Source organism: Mytilus californianus, unplaced genomic scaffold, assembly GCF_021869535.1.
Source record: "Mytilus californianus isolate M0D057914Y unplaced genomic scaffold, xbMytCali1.0.p SCAF_1, whole genome shotgun sequence".
NCBI lineage: Eukaryota > Metazoa > Mollusca > Bivalvia > Mytilida > Mytilidae > Mytilus > Mytilus californianus.
Window position 1 is genome coordinate 11,226,225 of NW_026262581.1, and position 22,302 is coordinate 11,248,526.

Here is a 22,302-nt window from a genome sequence, read left to right on the forward strand (position 1 = left end):
AAAATGAATGAAGAAGAGAGAAAAAAATTCGAAACTATAAAGAAAAAAGAAATAAAGGACCTCCCACCCAGACCCTCCTGTATGGAACGCCAAATTAACAGAAACTCAAATAATTAAGCCTCAATGTAAATAATTACACATAAATCTTTAATTTGAAATGCTGCACTATGTTGATACTTACATTTTGACATAACTAATCATGTAGTTATCCACTTATGTAAACACGTTTGATCCTGCACCATGTTGGTACTTACATTTTGACATTAACATTGCACAGTTCGTGATTTTTCCAGGCTGCTTTTGGGGTCTTTACATCCATTGGAGGTATGTTGATTGATATTTAGTCTGGGGTCATGAGAACATATTCTATTTATTAGTGGTAATTGGGCATTGGACTAGCTTTCAGTAACTGCGAGTACTCTTCGATTGGTAATTTTTGACTTATGTCATTTTGTCAGTTGTTTTAGTACTTATAATCAATCTGATATATTTATTTTCCGTTCAATAGTATTAGCTTTAATCGTTATTTTTCTCTTATGAATTGTTTCACGTTTTCTTATCCTGATGTCTTTTGTAGCTTATAATACGGTTTTTGAGATTTGTTCATTGCTGAAGGCCGTAAAGTGACATGTATATGTTATCATCCTTGTCGTTTTTGTTTGTTTGTTTTTTTTTAATTTTTTGTTTGTTTGTTTTTTGTTTGTTTTTATCTTTCATGGATATTTGTATCACTGGCAATGATACCACATTTTCTTCTTCATGATTAAAAATGAATGTATTTGGTCAGAGAATACTTGCATGTATACTTATTGTTTACTTAATAAATTATCTTATTTATATTTTTTTATATTCAGTGTATATTAAACGTCATTTCATGTCCATCCAGAATAAACCTGCCCTTATCAGTAAATGATTATATTATTAACAGAAGTGGAGCATAAGTGAAACACATGTGAAGAATGCATACATATAACATAAGCTTATCGGTCTTCGACATAGGTAAATAAGATACGAGGGGGTAATTAAGGGTCTTGCTTATGTCTGGCGTAAGGGAGATAACTATTAAATGTCTGTAACTCGTTTGTGCATTTTTACCAGATTTTTTTTTAACTGGAATAGTTTTACTCTACCAAAAATTCAATGGAGATACCAGAAATTTTTATAAAGGTACAAGGATAACAAGCGAAAATAGGTAGATAATGACGTATCAGAAATTAATTGATTGGGAGGTTGGGAAATAACTCTTTCGACATCGATTTTTTAGAGATCATGCGGGGAAATTTGAACATTATTGTGGATAAAACAATGAAGGTGTATTGTTTCAGTGGGTGTATTGTTTCAGTGCTTAGTGGTAATTTGTTCTTAACTATGTGTCTCTTGTCTTCAAACATGCACAGCTAAATTCTTGAAGAAATGGTCTACATAACCAAGTACAAAGCAATGCTTAAAGATTTCTTACATTTGCACAAATAGTATTTAGAAAGTGACCGACTATCTGTTAAAGTTAAGAGACATTGTAATTAAAATCTGCCAGTTTAGATGGAGTCATTGCAATCTTCGGGAAAGAAACAAATCTAAGGCACAAACCATTTACCATGTGTGTGGAGGAAGAGAGAGGTCAGTTTTTTCTCTCTCGGGACACACTTTTTTTCAACTGTAACAATTACAAACGTTTTTCCTATAACATACAGGAACAAGAAACAAAGTTATAATAAGTGTTGTTTATATTTTATTTTTAACTAATTTTCAAAAAGATGTACTTACAAGCTTTTTTTTAGCTTCCCTGCTTAAAAATGTTTTAAAGAACACACACACACACACACAACACGCACGATTGGTGTCTTGTGGTGTCAATAGTACAGTTCGTCCCAAAACTAAAAGTATAATTTTTTTTCTGTATTTAGAGAAGTTCCTTTGTGTGCCCAACTCTCAAGATTACCCATAAGCTCATTTGCCTAGTAATTGATAATAAGCTCATCATCACTAACTTGTACAGCAAAATTGGTAATTTCCCGTATTGAGCGTCTCTCTTCTCGTCCTTGAAATATTAAACGACGCACAAGTTAAGCAACAACCTAATGTATTTTCAACTGGCACTATGGATACCCAATAAAATTATAACTGATCATAAGCATAAAAGGATATATAGCTATACATATAACAATACCCTACACATAAATAGGCAAAATTAATTTTCAATTTAATTTTGGCTGTTCATGTGTGCACACATACTCACGCATACGGTACCGTCGGGTAAACATAAGAAAAAATGAACATACTTAGGTGCAAGCATCTAGACCTCTTCATCTTTAAACCTAGGAGCTACTATTTTAACATGGATTTAAACAGAGGGGTCATGCGTATCGCAGTAGATAACAATAAAAGAAATTACACGTCTAGACAACGAACAACAAGTAGACTTATTGATATTATTATTAGACTTAAGCAAGGCATTAACACCGTGTCACATACAAGACTGTTTAGGAAATTTTAGTATTATGGATCAATGGATGGGTGAAATCATGACTAAGAATAATACAGCAGACAGTCCTGTGAAAGGAGAGGAATCGCCTTCAGTACACGTGAAATCAGGTGTACAACAAGGAAACGTGGTAGGACCTCTTATGTTTTTGTTGTAATTCAACGATATAAGAAACAACATTTCATCTTCCATACGACTTTTCCCTGATGCCAGTCGTTTGTACTTCGTAGTATCACCCAGAGACGAGTCGACTACGAACAATTACAACAGGACTTAACCATGTTAACATCACTCGTCAGTTGGCAGTCAGAAAAATGGTGATGGAGGTCAATTCGACACTGAAATCATCGGATATGTATAAATACATTAAGAATATATAAAGGAAAAAAGATCCATTTTTCATACATACTATATGAATATCCGCGTACTATACTCTTTACAACACAGTTCATACCTTAGAGAAGCGCCATGTCGACTCAAGGCTGTCCTGAGATCACTATGATACCTATTCATATAGTCTTTGGGACTGTTGGTGGACGTAATAATATAAGTTATCTACGTTCATATCCGTAGATATGGATATTTTAACACCCTGAAGTATCCAAGTACACCCTGAGGCGCAGCCGAAGGGTGTACAGGGTACTGAAGGGTGTTAAAATATCCATTTCTACGGATATGAACGTAGATAACGAATTTATCCCCGGTTTTAGTCTAAATCTGGCGATTTTTAGAGAAATTCGACCACAAAGTGAAACGTGAAAGCAACGTTTTTTTCATTTTTTAAATATCTTTTATTGAAATTTGGGAATTTGACATATTTTTAACGGGGTGTAGGGTTCTACCTTTGGTAGAACCCTACAGGTAGACAAATATAAGACGTTTTTAAAGTAGAGACAGAGAAACTGAAATGGGTCGAATTTGGCGCGCAATGTTGTGAGAGTTACATCATAAAGGGTGTGACGTCAACGTGGGACATTTGCATAGCTAGGTCAGTAGTACCATTCATTGACAATGTGGCTGCATAGTGATGCATTTACTAAAATGAGTGCAAGGTAATAAGATAAAATCGTTAGTGGATTAAGTATTTAATTATACAGACATCATGGAAAATCTACAGAATTCGATATTTCATAAGGAACAACCATGGAATTAAGGAAAACGCGCGTGAAATTCCCCGTTGTAATGGGTAGCAACGTCCGGGGATATGGGTTAGCAACACCCAGGGGCTATGGGTTTTGTAACGACGTGCGTTAACCAATCAAAATCCTAGAAATATACTAAGCCGGGGATAAGTTACCATGTACAACCCAGGTAGCATGTAGGTGCTCAAAGTTCAGTCTCCTCTGGTTTAAAATTACTAAGTTACTTCTGGAACTATTATACTAAAGTATGATAGTCCCAGGTGACTTCGATATAGCTGTTCACTTGACACCAAAAAAATGCTATTAAGTATAAGGTGTCTGTCCGATAACGTAATTATTGACTTAAACACATTTTCTAGAGAATATTGATATGTAAACTGGGGCCATTAACTCACAAACTGAACAAAAGGATTTTATGTAAAGTTTTTGAGTCAGCGACTCAGTTTACACACCATCTGAGCCTTTATGTGCTGATTCGGCGTAAACTAAAATCACTAATCAATCACTCCGGCAACATCAATAACCTATAGAAAAATGTGTTTAAACCTTATAATTCTTAACCCAAACATTTGCAACTTGTAATAAACATTTTATTTTCATTAGTATCTACCGTCAAATCCACGGTTGACATGTCGTAACAACTTCCAAGAAAGGACCTAAGCCATATGTCATACACTAAATCAACTCTGAAGTGGAAATTCTAACCTGAGACTACTATATATAGTCTCAGTTCTAACGGACCAATCCCATATTTGAAGATATGCAAATCATATAAGAACTATTGTTCAAACACTTCTGTGCTTCGAAAGGATTCCAAATATGAAGAAGAAAAAAAAAGTATAAACGGAAAAACTGTTCAAGTATGAGTGCTCCTACATGGGAGCCATAATTTAACATGACATAAAAAAAACACACGATATATCCGTTCCACTCACCACTACAGTGCTGTCACCGGAAGAAGCGTGTGGTGAACAAAACACAAAAGTCAACATGGATTTTAAAGGGGTAGCTAAAAATCTGTGGAATAACCCGTTTGTTTGGTAACTAGAGATTTTTTCATATAGAACGAACGTTATTATAGGTAACCATTCCTTCCTGTAAATTTGGACGTCTTGCATATTGCATAATTTTATATGTATACGTTTCTCATGACATAACTCAGGTCATGTGGGTTGTTGCACATCGACAGGCTGTCACATGCCTCAGAAGCTATAAATGTTTCTTACACCATTGGAACTACTCTTGAATAATTAAATCTGATGTATTTGATATGTTATGATTTACCTCTAAAGATGAAACTACATGTAGGCTAGCTCTAAACCAGTTTTGGATTTGGAGGTCAACTTGCTGTTTTCTGCTGTACATGTTCTTATTTGGCTCTTCTCTGAAAACATCTCTGACCTAGGAATCCCTATAGGGATGAATTTTTTTCTCTTGATATTGATTACATGAATATGAATCATTAAATGAATAATATTTATTTTCAAACATGTAAAACAGGTTGGGGACAACCAGCAAAACGGGAATAGTTCCCCGGTACCTCGAATCGCCGAATAAGACCGTTATTAGCCAAATAACACTTGTAATCACCGAATAACACTTGAAATTTTAATATAAGCACATATTGGTGACATTTAAACATTGATTATTAAATAATATTGTATTATAAGTGTATTGTTTAACTTAAAAATGATTTACAGAAAGCAGGTAAGTTCATAAAGATCGCATTAAATATTAGTGTGTACATCCAACATGGCGACCAAGGAAAACACAATGGGAAGAATAAAAGAATGATTGCATATGCATACAAAGGGAAAAGCTATGAAAATAAAATATTAAATAATGTACTGTATATACAGAGTATTGTATTAAAGATTTTCATTGGCAAATATTAATGTTTTTACAAGTTACCAAAAATTGGTATAAAAACATGTGAAGACATATGTGCTGTCTTCCATTTTTAAAATGGCTTTATATCCTTGTGTTGATTGCACAATTCAGTGCAGTAGTTGTGATCGTTGGGTTCACAGTGCTTGTGTCCCAATGAATGATTCAATGTTATCGGCCTGGTCAGATGTGTCTCTAAAGTTCCTATGTAAGGACTGCTGCTTTACAGACAACAAGTACCAGTCAGGGGTACTACTTAAACAAGTGATTTCAGAATCACTTCCTCAAGTGATTTTGGCTGTGAAGTATTAAAAATTTTCACACAGACTTTTTAAAATCACTGAAACAAGTAATTTTAGAAGTTAAAATGTAATCACTTTAATAAGTGTTTATAACATTTTCTTGATATTTTTCCCACAAGCTTGATTTTTTTATTGGTAAAAAGACAACAATTCCATTGAAAAAACAACTACATGTGTATGTACATGCAGAAATTGTCTTTTGCTTGATAAGCCCGACACTTTTACAGTTTTTTTAAAATATGCAAAAACTGGAATAGTTTGTAGATCAGGTCATAACCTTGAAGTAGATCATTCTAACTCTAAAGAAAACCAATCAGGTTACCTAATATTGTTGATCTTTGTCTGATAGTAAGAGTAGTTAATGAATTTTTGATTACAGAAAAATTCCCAAGGGTACTTTTAAAAGCTTTAGCGCACTAACTTACTGCCCAAGCGCACTGGTGAAATTAATATACAAAGAAAAAGGGATAATTGATTTATGTAGGAAAATTATAGAAAAGATTGTGAAAATATGGAAAATCAATGAAATTAGCATTTGAAGATCAAAGAAAACACTAAAATCACTTAAATAGGTGATAACTGAATTTATCAAATCACTGAAATAAGTGATGATGAAATCACTTGTTTAAATAGCACCCCTGACTGAGTACGTCATGGCCAAGTCCCTAGAAAGGTAAGTAATTTTATAAAGTATATTTTCAACATAATATTTATTAGAATGTATATGAAATATATAAAGAACAAATGTGAAATTGTACATATTTAATTTTAATGAAGACATTAATTTCACTTATTCGATTATATTTAACTTGTTTCTTATTTAGATAAAATTAACCTGTGAACGTTTGTTGTTCAAATACCAAGCTTTAAGTCTTTAATTGAATAGTTTTAAAATTAATTTGGTACATACGCTGACATGATGCATATGTATGCACTGAGTGCCGCAATGAAGATACCGATCCGATCTTATTTCCCCCCGCAGGATGGAATCAACAAAAAAGATAGAGAGTCCGTACTAGACAGCATCTTCGGTGACCAAGGACTATTATAAGAAATATTTTTTAACAATAAGTTCTAAATAAATTGTTTTCGCGGACTATGACAGATAAGCCCGTGCCTTGTGCAGGATATCTTAGTAGTTTTAATTTTTTACAATAAAATTCTAAATAAATTCTAAATAAAATGTTGTTTTCGCGGACTACGACAGATAAGCCCGTGCCTTGTGCAGGATATCTTAGTAGTTTTAATTTTTCACATTAAAATTCTAAATAAATTGTTTTCACGGACTATGACAGATAAGCCCGTGCCTTGTGCAGGATATCTTAGTAGTTTTAATTTTTTACAATAAATTCTAAATAAATTGTTATCGCGGACTACGATAGATAAGCCCGTGCCTTGTGCAGGACTCGTGATATCTTAGTAGTTTTAATTTTTCACAATAAAATTCTAAATAAATTGTTTTCGCGGACTATGACAGATAAGCCCGTGCCTTGTGCAGGATATCTTAGTAGTTTTAATTTTTTACAATAAAATTCTAAATAAATTGTTATCGCGGACTACGATAGATAAGCCCATGCCTTGTGCAGGATATCTTAGTAGTTTTAATTTTTTACAATAATTTCTAAATAAATTGTTTTCGCGGACTATAACAGATAAGCCCGTGCCTTGTGCAGGATATCTTAGTAGTTTTAAAAAGGGCTTGGTTTCTCTCCATTTTTAAATTAAAAAAAAATAAATAATACACAGATATTTTATTTAAAAGTAGAAACTTTTGATTATAATATTATTTTTTTAATAACTATAAAAAAAAATTATTATTGTAAACAGTTAAATATTCCATATTTTCTTTAAAAGGGGAGGCGCCAACCCTCACATTGTTCATTGCTTTGACGTGGCGTGAGGGCTCCACTTTGGTGGTCTAAAATGAACACGTTGAGGGATTGTATGCAATCATTCTTTTATTCTTCCCATTGTGTTTTCCTTGGTCGCCATGTTGGATGTACACACTAATATTTAATGCGATCTTTATGAACTTACCTGCTTTCTATAAATCATTTTTAAGTTATAAAATACACTTATAATACAATATTATTTAATTATCAATGTTTAAATGTCACCAATATTGTGCTAATATTAAAATTTCAAGTGTTATTCGGTGATTACAAGTGTTATTTGGCTAATAACGGTGTTATTTGGTGATTCGTGTTACCCATAGTTCCCCATAATGAGTAAATTATCATAATGTATTCTTCAAATGAGGGGTACTTTTCTAGTCATAGTGTTAAACAACTCATATTTTTTTATTCCCATGTTATACATGTTATACTTGAAATGGCACAAATTAATATGAAAACACAGCAAATTTTTGGACAAAAGATTAACAGTCCTAAACTGAATGACCAAGAAGCTGTATTAGCCTATGAAAACCTTGAAAAATTTGCTATTTTCAAGGCTAGTAACTTTTTTAAACCTGGAAAATGAACATATATGGTTCACTGAGAAAAAATATTTCATTTTCTATCATGTCTATAAACATGATAAAAAAAGTTGTTTATATATTTTTCAAATAACTCATTTTATATATAGTAAAAACCCTACACAAAAAGCAGTTCTAAGCATCTAACTATCGTTCAGACATTGCCAGTTTAGGTTTAAAAAAATGTATTGATTGTCGCCTGACTGTCCCTATACCTTTTTCTGCAGTGATCTACATGGAGTTCATATCAATTTTTCCATTGAGGTAATTCATGTTGGAGTTATTTCCCTTGTTTAAGGCCAAACTGTTTGATACTGTTAAAGACAAAGACCTACGCATGCAGAATTTTACAATAAACAGTTTCACTATAAATCATTTAATCAGCTCTTTAATTTACACCAGTGGAGTGATGATAATTATACATGTATGTCTACATTTCAGAAAGTAAAAACTAGGTTCTCCTTGATCAAAGTACATGTATATTTATTCCAATTTTGAAATATAATCTGATCATTAAATATCCTTTCCTTGAAAGCTAATCAACTGACTAAGTACTTCAAACTATCAAATTCATAAAGGTCTTTGTACTCTTTTCACCATGTACGTATATATATGTACAAAAACAGAGACTTTTCTCCTTCACTATTTTTATACCAGACAAAATTCACAGTAGTTTATACAAAAGTGTTCATATTATTATAACATCTTAATTAATAATAGTTTAACTGCTATATATGATTTCTTAATGTGAAACTACCAAATTGATTTAAGGGCAATGTATTGTATGCAGTTAAGTCTAACGTAATGGGGAGAAAAAACAACAAAAACATTTAAATGATCAAACCAAAAACTTGCCCTAAATTAAGGGATGAAAGCCAAATAAAAAGTAGGTAATACCAAAACACAAACTTAACAGCGCCAGCTAGACATGGAAGCCATTTGCTCTTGAAAATTTGTCTGGAGCTTTGCAAAAATATTGTTAGGACTTGAAATTATTTAAATTTGTTTGAATGTTTTGAAATGTCTTTTAGGACTTTGGGTAAAAGTTGGGGTGTATTCCTAGTAGCTATTTTTGTTGCCAGAGAGATGGCAAAGGCTGAAGCAGAACAAGCTATCGAGGCAGCAGCCCAGAAAGTCATTCCGTCTTAAATGTTTTAAAGGTAAGACACTCTCTCATTAAAAGTTTGAAAATCTTTATTTGGTAGGCAGAAAACATAAATACAAGTGACAGAAAATGATCAACTGTCTAAAAATTAATAAAAGGAAGTCAATCCATTGTATTGAATACCATCACTATTACAATGTATTGCTCTCATCATACGAAACAAATTGAGCTATAGAAAAATGTTTGTCACCAAGGTACATGTAAATTTTATTTGAAAAGAATAGACTGTCATGTGACAATGTTAACATATGACATTCCCTTTCATATCAGTTAAAGTTTGAGTTTATAGTATTTATATTTTTATTGATGTTACAATTTGTATTTATATCAATTGTTACAATGAGTTTATGCATGTTATTGCATTGAAATATATTGGACATCCAGGAAAGGCACTTTGAAATCACTTTTATTGCTTGGTGTATTGTCATTCTTGATATGTCATTTATGCATAAAAAAAATCCTAAATTGATTCAATGATAGCTGTATGTAGTTTTTAAAAGGTCCTTCCTATTGATATTGTTGATGTCATTTGATCTGTACTTTAAGTCCCTAGCCCGTTGCCCGAGAGTAGTGAAAATGAGGAAACTATTTATTTAGGCTAACAGAAGAAAGATATTAAAATTGACTTTTCGGTCTAGTTTGTAAAATTTATTTGGTACAGAATGATCATTTGACATACTTTACATTTTTTTTAACAGTTAAAGATTATAAAAGTATTTTCCATTTTTGTGCTTCTTTTGCATATATGAACCTCCAGTACTGACCAATGAATATTTCATGATTTTGTTATCTTTGTTTTTGCAGAATGTGAATCATAGAGTAAAACCAGACCAATGACACCATAGAACTTAGCTACCTGTGATATGTAGAATGGAAAGAGTTGAAAGGATTATTAAAATATTAAAAGAATCATTATTTTTATGACTGTTGCCTTATTTACAATGACAATTTTTATACACTTTCAGATTTATTACTGGGTTCTGAGAGATTGAGTTTTGTCTGCCCTGTTCAAATTTTTCTCAATGCATCATGGGTCTATCAGAATTTTAAGATGTGTAAATTGTTGATTGCTTAAATAGGGAGTACCTTTGACTTACATGAAAATTAGTAAGATCTAAACATAATCAGGTGTCTTATGATTGTCAATGTGACAACCTGACAACTATTCAGATAGACCAAAGGATAAAGATGTGAACAATTACTGGTCACTGTACTGCATTCAACAATGAGCAAAACCCATCCCATAAAGTAAGGTTCATTATACAAGCATTCTGAGGGTATTGCATATGCAGTACAATGTCACTTATCAGCTGTAATGTTAACATTGGAAGTGTTTACACTTATATAAGACAAGCATTAAGTTACTGATGTGTTTGGGAATTTCGATCTTATGTATATTTTTTTAAGATTCAGATATAGGCAGAAACCCTGAGGCACCAAGGTGTTTTCACCTTTGACTGATATTTTTAAAAGCAAAAAGTTTGAAATATTAATCAGAAGTTTACAAAAATAAGACAATATTCAGGATGCTGAAAAATTAAGTTTAAACATCATAATTTCAGCAAAAACACAAACAAAGGAGTGAAGAGAATCTTCTAAATTCCAAACACAATGAATCCAGTTTTGTCAGACAACACTGTGTTTACAGGGTATTCATCATTTAATGTTCATACATCTGTTTTCATGAAATCTAAAAGTAAATCCAGGTGTTTCTGTCAACACTGCTTACAGCAAAGGCAGAGTAAATCTATGTGTGTCCGACAACTCTGTCTCGAGGTAAGCAGAGTGAATTTATATGTGTCTGACAACACTGTCTACAGGGAAAGCAGAGTGAATTAAGGTGTGTCTGACAGCACTGTTTACAGGGAAAGCTAAGTCAATTTAGGTGTGTCCGACAACACTGTCTACAGAGTAAGCAGAGTGAATCTAGGTGTGTCTGACAACATTGTCTACAGAGTAGGCAGAGTGGATCCAGGTGTTCTGTCAACACTGTTTACAGGGTAGGCAGAGTAAATATATGTGTGTCCGACAACACTGTCTACAGTTAAGCAGAGTGAATCAATATGTGTCCGACAACACTGTCTACATGGAAAGCAAAGTGAATTTAGGTCTGTCCGACAACACTATCTACAGACAGGCCTAGAATTAAAGACTGCCTGACAATTTTTTTTATAGGTTAAACAGAGTGAATCATGATACATCTGACAATACTGTATACAGGGTAAGCTGAGTGAATATATAGGCGTGTCTGACAATACTGTCTACAGGCCTATGGTAAGCATAGGTAATTAAGGTGTGTATGGCAACACTGTCGTGTAAACAATGAATCCAGGTTTATCTGACAACATTGTCTACAGGCCTAGGGTATACCTGGTAAGCAGAGTGAATTAAGGTGTGTTTGACAACACTCTCTACATAGCAAGCAGAGTGAATCTATGTGTGTCCGACAACACTGTCTACAGGGTACAGAGTGAATCAATGTTTATCTGACAACACGGTCTACAGGGTAAGCTGAGTGAATATAGGTGTATCCAACAACTGTCTACAGGGTTGGGAGAGTGAATCCAGGTGGGTCGACAACAATGTCTACAAGATGAGCAGATTTAATCATGGTATGTCGGACAACACTGTCTAAAGATAAAAGACGAGTGATACATGGTTTGTCCGACAATACTGTCTACAGGGTAAACACCGAATCAAGGTTTTTCTGACATCACAGTATACAGGGTAAGCTGAGTGAATATAGGTGTGTACGACCACACGATTTACAGGCCTAGGGTAATACTAGTGAATTTAAGTGTGTATGGCAACACTGTCTACATGAAAAGCTGAGTGAATTAAAGACTACCTGACAATTTTTTTACAGGCTAAACAGAGTGAATCATGATACATCTGATAATGCTGTATACAGGGTAAGCTGAGTGAATATAAAGGCGTGTCTGACAATACTGTATACAGGCCTATGGTAAGCATAGGTAATTAAGGTGTGTATGGCAACACTGTCGTGTAAACAATGAATCCTGGTTTATCTGACAACATTGTCTACAGGCCTAGGGTATACCTGGTAAGCAGAGTGAATTAAGGTGTGTTTGACAACACTCTCTACATAGCAAGCAGAGTGAATCTATGTGTGTCCGACAACACTGTCTACAGGGTACAGAGTGAATCAATGTTTATCTGACAACACGGTCTACAGGGTAAGCTGAGTGAATATAGGTGTATCCAACAACTGTCTACAGGGTAGGGAGAGTGAATCTAGGTCGGTCCGACAACAATGTCTACAAGATGAACAGATTTAATCATGGTATGTCCGACAACATGTAACGAAGTCAGTAAGTGGATAAATAATTTTTATTATGTAATTACAAAGTTAAGACTGTTTCTAAAGTTCAAATGTTAGATTGTTCACAAACTGTCTCTAAAGTTGAATTGTTCGAATGTTCATATCGTCACACGGACACGTGATCATATAGTGGTATAACTGTTCGGTCCAGACTGAGTAATTCGGATGGTTAGTGAATTAATTCCAGCCTACCCACAAGGGGGGAGACCTTGGCGGAATCTCCTGTCGGATTCTCTCTGTACGAATCTATCCTTCGAGTCCAAAGCTGGATCTTATATAGTTCAGAGGGGTCATCCATCGTTACACAATGGCCCATAGCTGTAGGCCAGTTACGTAGTAGTCTGGTTGTGGAGTAATACTAGTCTGTGGTTAATTGTCAAACTATGCAATTAACCCCTGACGGATACATGTTATTTCACAGTAGACATGGTCATTTATTGGCTGCAGGGTATATGTCTATAATATTCGTACAGATTGTTATTAAGTGTCTAAAGGTTACATGTAATCGTTTCGGATTTGCTGTATTTAGTTACTTCCGGATGATTAACGTATGGAACACAATTGTGTTACATAATGCCTTCCATCCAAAATAGAACGAAAGTTCAATAAAATACGGTATTTTTCTTCCTGTAGGTTATTCTAATAGTTTAATTATTGTAAGGTTTCCCTTAACCATCACCACATATCTATAGTTCATAAAATGCGGCAAGTCCAACATCTGGACACATAGAGTTCATATGATTCATAAATTCAATATTTGGATATATATTGTGCATACTTTTTCCCGTCACCATTATAGCATATTGTTCATCAACTGCTGGAAAGGGCCCACTTTTGTACATGTGTCTGTCATCATCATCTCCATTACGAAGTAGTTGACGCATCTAGCTGGTTAGTTCATCCTTCTTAAGAGGCTGTTAACATCGGCCTTCGGTTAAGTTTCGTCCTTGATCAATGGCGCAGAGGAAGACATCTCTCTGGAATCAGTAACATCTGTCCCAACCAATCACGTAGACACCATTTTGTACCCATTGTTCGTGGCATTAGAACAAAAACTCACACCTTTCTTTTTGGCCAACCAAGATACATTCTGAACAAATTAACAGTACAAAAATATGGCTATTCCAATGAAGATCGCACCTAAACCCCACTGATAAACTTATCTCAATTTGGAAAAACTTAAACTTGTTAACTTCCTCTTATTTCTTTTTTATTTATCAATCAGATTATTGATAGTTTGTTCACTCGCCTTTAGGTCGCTGGGTTATTCAAGCCTAGCAACATTTTGTAAAACAATTCCTATATATAAATCAATACGTTCTTTTTTTATATCGAATTATCTGTTTAAAACAAACAAAAAATAAAAGGGGGAAACTGTTGTATTCAACTTCTACAAGTTTGAGAATCCTACATTATAAAAAAAAATATGTGTATTTACACAAGACGTGAGAAAATCATTATAAATTTACAATCAAATAAGTTCAATTCGATCATTTTATATAACCCTACACCTACATGATACCTATAAAAATAAATACTAAAATTTTTATGTGTTACTTCGTTACCAATTGTAATACTTTTACTTCTTTAACCTTAGTGTCTCATTATTTAATCTTACGCTAAAAATACACCACAGATTTATTCTCATTACTCTTAAAAAAAATCATTCATGTAAGATTCCATTGATAAAATTTTAACTACGTCTAGCACAAACTAAGTTACTGACTCTATATTTCATATTTGACTACAACACCTTGTTGCGAAAAAAAAAATGTCTTTCTCCTTAATCTATTACATTTTTCCAAAATTAGTATATAGTTTCCTCATCAAAATATTTCCTTTCTTTTTTTATATATATATTTTTTTTTTAATTTGCTTTTTAAACTTCAGCAACTAACTGCCTTTTCTTTGTTATACATTTCAATATTGTTGAGATTTTATTCATTCTTTTTTTTTTAAACTTGACTTATTTCTTAAAAACCAAAACAATTTAAAGTTTTTTCTATGCTTATTTATGAACAAAACCCATTGCTTAGACTCATTATTTGTTTTACTACTAAATTGATTATTTTCTTATTCTTATTTTAATTTTTGATAATTATCCTCATAATTTAAAAAAAAAAAAATCTATTTTATTTTAATGCTAGTTTTCCTTTAATATCAATTATCTATTTCACTTAAATGTTGTCATTAGTCATGAAGTTCATATGTCTCTCATTTTTTACAAATATCGATCTACCACAAAAATACTGTAAATCCCTTAGGGCAAAACATATCAACATTTATCTTTAATGTGCTATTTTCTGAAGATACTTCTCTTTATCTATTAACATTTATTTTATGTAAATAAGGCGTAATCTAACACCATAAAACAACTTGCACCATTTAATTACTTAACATCACTTATGTTAATCATCCGAAGAAGGGGTTGGAATCTAAAATTATAGACTATTTGTTTTTCTCTAAACAAACGTGCATACACACTACCCAACTGCGTAAACCATAATCGTCAATGGCTAAAATATCGCAAACATATGAACCCACAATGTACCCTTAACTTCATCTACCAAAGGTTCTAAATCAGCCTTCATATATACCGGTGCTCTGCTAATTTTACGTAAGATATATATTTTCTAGAATAATTAAATGTATCTTCAAGAAAACAACCCATATTATATATGATCAAAAACCATAAATACGAAAAAATGCTATAGTATCAGACATTTTACTTTTTTACATATTTACTCTAAACGAAAAACTAGCTTCTTCAAACTAAAAAAAAAGTTTTATTTTTAAGAATCATACTTATTATATATAAAGTATCCTATCTATTAAATAACTGCATATAAAAATAACTAAAAAATTATCTTCAATTGTTTTAAGAATATGTGTATTCATAATTCTTAAATTGACGAACAATTTCTAAAAATACTAATAAAAATTTCGTGCGAACCACAGCTCTTGAACAAACTTCTGATTTTAAGCCTTTTAAATATACGGCCTCACTCCCTTTAAAATTAAAAACTGTACTTAACATGTGTGCCATCCCTTGAAAAGCCATTTCTACTTTTTGCACTGACATAGAAATATCTTGATCGTCCATAAAGAAAAAAAATGAAAGTAACTTAGTTCTTACGTTTTATATTCCTTTGCGTTGTTTAAGCGTGATTCCAAGTCGATCCTGCTGTCTCGGCACCAAATTTACGACTTGTAACGAAGTCAGTAAGTGGATAAATAATTTTTATTATGTAATTACAAAGTTAAGACTGTTTCTAAAGTTCAAATGTTAGATTGTTCACAAACTGTCTCTAAAGTTGAATTGTTCGAATGTTCATATCGTCACACAGACACGTGATCATATAGTGGTATAACTGTTCGGTCCAGACTGAGTAATTCGGATGGTTAGTGAATTAATTCCAGCCTACCCACAAGGGGGGAGACCTTGGCGGAATCTCCTGTCGGATTCTCTCTGTACGAATCTATCCTTCGAGTCCAAAGCTGGATCTTATATAGTTCAGAGGGGTCATCCATCGTTACACAATGGCCCATAGCTGTAGGCCGGTTACGTAGTAGTCTGGTTGTGGAGTAATACTAGTCTGTGGTTAATTGTCAAACTATGCAATTAACCCCTGACGGATACATGTTATTTCACAGTAGACATGGTCATTTATTGGCTGCAGGGTATATGTCTATAATATTCGTACAGATTGTTATTAAGTGTCTAAAGGTTACATGCAATCGTTTCGGATTTGCTGTATTTAGTTACTTCCGGATGATTAACGTATGGAACACAATTGTGTTACAAACACTGTCTAAAGACAAAAGACGAGTGAAACATGGTTTGTCCGACAACACTGTCTACAGAGTAAACAGAGTGAATCAAGGTTTTTCTGACAACACGGTATGCATGTCAAGCTGAGTTAATATAGGTGTGGCCGACAAAACTGTCTACAGAGTAAGCAGAGTTAAATCAGAGTGTGTCTGTCTACACTGTATACAGAGTAAGCGTCCTTTCTGATATCGTGCATCTGTTGCCTTGAACTAAATTATTGAATTCAGATGTGTCATGCCACACTGTCTACAAGGTTAGCATCTTTTGATTTTCATACATCAAATGTCATGACCTACAAACAAATGGAATCCAGGTGTGTCTGACAAAATTGTCTTAACTGTATGCAGAATGAATCTAGATGTGTCCGACAACACTGTCTACAGGGTAGGCAGAGTGGATTCAGGTGTTTCTGTCAACATTTTTTACAGGGTAGGCAGATGTTTATATAAGTATGTCCTACAACACTGTCTTCGGGTAAGCAGAGTGAATTTAGATGTGTCCGACAACACAGTCTAAAGGGGAAGCAGAGTAAATTAAGATGTGTCCGACAACACTGTTTAAAGGGAAAGCAGAGTGAACTCAGGTGTGTCCGACAACAATATCTACAGGCCTAAATAAAGCATAGTGAATTTAGGTGTTTCCGACATCCCCGTCTTACGAGACTTCATTCTGAATTTAGGTGTGTCTTAAAACACTGTATACGGAGTAAGCAGAGTGAATCTAGGTTTGTACAGTCTACAGGGGGAAGAGCTGAATAAATATAGAAATGTCCTACAACACTATCTACAGGCCTCGGTTAATTATAGCGAATTTAAATGTGTCCGACAACACCGTCTACAGGGTCAACAGAGTGAATCAAGGTTTATCCGACAACACTGTCTATAGAGTAAGCTGAGTGAATATAGGTGTGCCTGACAACACTTTCTTCAGGCCTAAAGTTAGCATAAAATTTTAGGTGTGTCTGACAGCACTGCATTCAGGGAAAGTAGAGTAAATTAGATGTGTCCGACAAAACTGTCTACAGAGTAGGCAGAGTGAATTAAGGTGTGTCCGACATTGTTTACAGGATAAGCAAGGTATATTTAGGTGAGTTCAACTACACTGTCTACATGATAAGCAGAGAGAATTTAAGTGTGTCCGACAACGCTGTCTTCAGTGTAAGCATAGTTAATCTAGGTGTGTCGGACAACACTGTCTACATGGTTAACAGCGTGAATCACGGTTTGTCTGACAACACAGTTTATAGGGGAAGCTAAGTAAATATAAAATTGTCCGACGACACTATCTACAGGCCTCAGGTAAGTATAAAATTTAGAAAAGTCAGACAACACTGCCTACAGGGAAAGCAGAGTGAATTTAGGTGTGTCCGACAACACCATATACAGGGTTTAAAAGAGTGAAACAAGGTTGATCTGAAAACACTGTCTATAGAGTAAGCTGAGTGAAATAAGGTGTGCCTGACAACAACCTTCAGGCCTAGAGTTAGCATAAACAAATTTAGATGTGTCTGACAACACTGTATTCAGTGAAAGCCGAGTGAATTTAGGTGTGTCCAACAAAACTGTCTTCAGAGTAAGCAGAGTGAATTTAGGTGTTTCCGACAACACTCTACAGTATAAGCAAAAATGAATCTAGGTGCGTCTGACAACACGGTCTACAGAATAAGCAGCGTGAATCTTGGTGTGTCGGACAATACTGTCTACAGGGTAGACAAAGTAGACAAAGTGGATTCAGGTGTTTCTGTCAACATTTTTCACATGGTAGGCAGAGTTAATATATCTGTGTCCTACAATGTCTTCGGGTAAGCAGAGGGAATTTAGATGTGTCCGACATCGATGTCTAATGGGAAAGCAGAGTGAATCAAGGTGCGTCCGACAACACTATCTACAGGCCCAAAAATAGCATAGTGAATTTAGGTGTTTCCGACATCCCTGTCTACCGAGATTTTATAATGAATTTAGGTGTGTCCTTCAACACTGTATACAGAGTAAATCTAGGTGTTTCCCACAACACTGTCTCAAGGGTGAGCAGAGTAAATCTAGGTGTGTCCGACAACAATGTTTACAGGGTAAGCAGTTTAAATCTTGGTGTGTCCGACAACACTTTCTACAGGGTAGGCAGAGTGGATTCAGGTGTTTCTGTCAACATTTTTTACTACAGGGTAGGCAGGTGTTTATATAAGTGTGTCCTACAACACAGTCTCCGGGTAAGCAGAATGAATTTAGATGTGTCCGACAACACTGTCTAAAGGGAAAGCAGAGTGAACTCAGGTGTGTCCGACAACACTATGTACAGGCCTAAAGAAAACATAGTGAATTTAGGTGTTTCCGACATCCCTGTCTTACGAGACTTCATTCTGAATTTAGGTGTGTCTTAAAACACTGTATACGGAGTAAGCAGAGTGAATCTAGTTTTGTACAGTCTACAGGGGAAAAAGCTGAATAAATAAAGAAATGTTCTACAACACTATCTACAGGCCTCGGTTAATTATAGCGAATTTAAATGTGTCCGACAACACCGTCTACAGGGTCAACAGAGTGAATCAAGGTTTATCGGACAACAGTGTCTATAGGGTAAGCTGAGTAAATATAGGTGTGCCTGACAACACTATCTTCAGGCCTACAGTTAATTAGAACAAAAAATGTTAGGTGTGTCTGACAGCACTGCATTCAGGGAAAGTAGAGTAAATTAGATGTGTCCGACAAAACTGTCTACAGAGTAATAGAGTGAATTTGGGTGTGTCCGACAATATTGTTTACAGGGTAAGCAAGGTCTATTTAGCTGAACAAATAAAGAAATGTCCTACAACACTATCTACAGGCATCGGTTAATTAAAGCGAATTTAAATGTGTCCGACAACACCGTCTACAGGGTCAACAGAGTGAATCAAGGCTTATCTGACAACAGTGTCTATAGGGTAAGCTGAGTAAATATAGGTGTGCCTGACAACACTATCTTCAGGCCTACAGTTAGCTTAAAATTTTAGGTGTGTCTGACAGCACTGCATTCAGGGAAAGTAGAGTAAGTTAGATGTGTCCGACAAAACTGTCTACAGAGTAGGCAGAGTGAAGTTAGGTGTGTCCGACAACATTATTTACAGGGTAAGCAAGGTGTATTTGGGTGAGTTCAACTACACTGTCTACATGATAAGCAGAGAGAATTTAAGTGTGTCCGACAACACTGTCTTCAGTGTAAGCATAGTTAATCTAGGTGTGTCAGACAACACTGTCTACATGGTTAACAGCGTGAATCACGGTTTGTCTGACAACACAGTCTATAGGGGAAGCTAAGTAAATATAAAATTGTCCGACAACACTATCTACAGGTCTCAGGTAAGTACAAAATTTAGATGTGTCACACAACACTGCCTACAGGGAAAGCAGAGTGAATTTAGGTGTGTCCGACAACACCATATACAGGGTTTTAAAGAGTGAAACAAGGTTTATCTGAAAACACTGTCTATAGAGTAAGCTGAGTGAAATATGGTGTGCCTGACAACTACCTACAGGCCTAGAGTAAGCATAAACAAATTTAGGCGTGTCTGTCCACACTGTATTCAGTGAAAGCCGAGTGAATTTAGGTGTGTCCAACAAAACTGTCTTCAGAGTAAGCAGAGTGAATTTAGGTGTGTCCGACAACACTCTATGGTATAAGCAAAATGAATCTAGGTGTGTCTGACAACACTGTATTCAGGAAAAGCCGAGTGAATTTAGGGATGTGTCCAACAAAACTGTCTTCAGAGTAGGCAGAGTGAATTTAGGTGTGTCCGACAACACTCTACAGTATAAGCAAAATGAATCTAGGTGTGTCTGACAACTGTATTCAGTGAAAGCCGAGTGAATTTAGGTGTGTCCAACAAAACTGTCTTCAGAGTAAGCAGAGTGAATTTAGGTATGTCCGACAACACTCTACAGTATAAGCAAAATGAATCTAGGTGTGTCTGACAACACGGTCTACAGAATAAGCAGCGTGAATCTTGGTGTGTCGGACAATGCTGTCTACAGGGTAGACAAAGTAGACAAAGTGGATTCAGGTGTTTCTGTCAACATTTTTCACATGGTAGGCAGAGTTAATAATTATATCTGTGTCCTACAATGTCTTCGAGTAAGCAGAGGGAATTTAGATGTGTCCGACATCAATGTCTAATGGGAAAGCAGAGTGAATCAAGGTGCGTCCAACAACACTATCTACAGGCCTAAAGAAAGCATAGTGAATTTAGGTGTTTCCGACATCCCTGTCTACCGAGATTTCATAGTGAATTTAGGTTTGCCCTTCAACACTGTATACAGAGTAAATCTAGGTGTATCCCACAACATTGTCTCACTGGTGAGCAGAGTGAATCTAGGTGTGTCCGACAACAATGTTTACAGGGTAAGCAGATTTCATCTTAGTGTGTCCGACAACACAGTCTAAAAGTTAAGCAGGATAATCTTGGTGTGTCCGACAACAGTCTAAAAGGTAAGCAGGGTGAATCTATGTGTGCCCGACAACACGGTCTTCAAGATAAGCAGAGTGAATTTAGGAGTGTCCAACAACGCTATCTTCAGGGTAAGCAGAGTGAATCCAAGTGTTTCCAACAACGCTGTCTACAGGGTAAGTAGAGGGAATCCAGGGGTGTATGACAATAGTGTCTTTTAGGGTAAGCATAGTTAATCTAGGTGTGTTCGTCAAAACTGTCTACAGGCTTAAAAGAGTGAATCACGGTCTATAGGATAAGCAAAATTAAGCTAGGTGTGTCTGATAACGCAGTCTACAGAATAAGCAGAGTTAATCTAGGTATGTCGGACAATACTATATACAGTGTAAGCATACTTAATGTAGGTGTGTCCGATAACACGGTCTTCAGGGAAAGCATAGTGAATTAAGGTGTATGCAACAACACTTTCTATAGTGTAAGCAGAGTGAATTTAGGTGTGTCTGACAACTGTCTACAGTGTAAGCCGGGTCAATCACGGTGTGTTATCAATACTGTCTACAGGATAAGCAAAATTAAGCTTGGTGTGTCCGACAACACGGTCTACAGAATAAGCAGAGTGAATCTAGGTGTGTGCAACAACACTGTCTGGTGTAAGCAGACTGAATCCAGATGTGTCCAACAACACTGCCTACAGTTCAAGCAGAGAGAATCATGGTTTGTCAGACAAAAGTGCCTAGTGTAAGCAGAGTGTATTACCCAGTGTCAGTCAACACTATGTCTACAGAGTAAGCATATCTTGATGTTCATACATCCATTGTCATGAACTTTAAATAGAGTGAATCCAGGTGTGTCCGACAACACTGCCTATATGGTAATCCTGCTTTGTTTGTCACGTATACTGTCTCTTCGGGGCAAGTATTCATATTTGCATAGTCAAACTTGTACACTAGTAACTACTAAAATGACAAAATTCATTCCAGATGGACTTGTACACCTTACAATCATTCCATACACCAAATACAGATGAACTGTTGCTTAGAGTATCTGAGTAACAGACCAAACCACAAAAACTCTAAATCGATAAGTGAACAATGAAAAAAAGGTCAGATAAAACCTTCCAGTTTAACATGTACACTTTACAAACATTTCATACACCACATATAGTTGACCTATTGCTTATAGCATGGAAGTATTATATTGACATGCTTATAGTATCAGAGATACGGACTTCACCATGAAAACTTAACCTTCATCAC

At 35.0% G+C, this 22,302-nt stretch overlaps 1 long non-coding RNA gene across 1 annotated transcript; it reads left to right on the forward strand.

Moving 5' to 3' along the window:
- Positions 1–4,553: 4,553 nt before the first annotated feature.
- LOC127714105 (uncharacterized) lies at positions 4,554–10,375 on the forward strand. Its single transcript, XR_007987559.1, has 3 exons — positions 4,554–4,664; positions 9,321–9,449; positions 10,259–10,375. It is a non-coding gene; the product is annotated as an uncharacterized LOC127714105 (long non-coding RNA).
- The last annotated feature ends 11,927 nt before the right edge of the window (positions 10,376–22,302 follow it).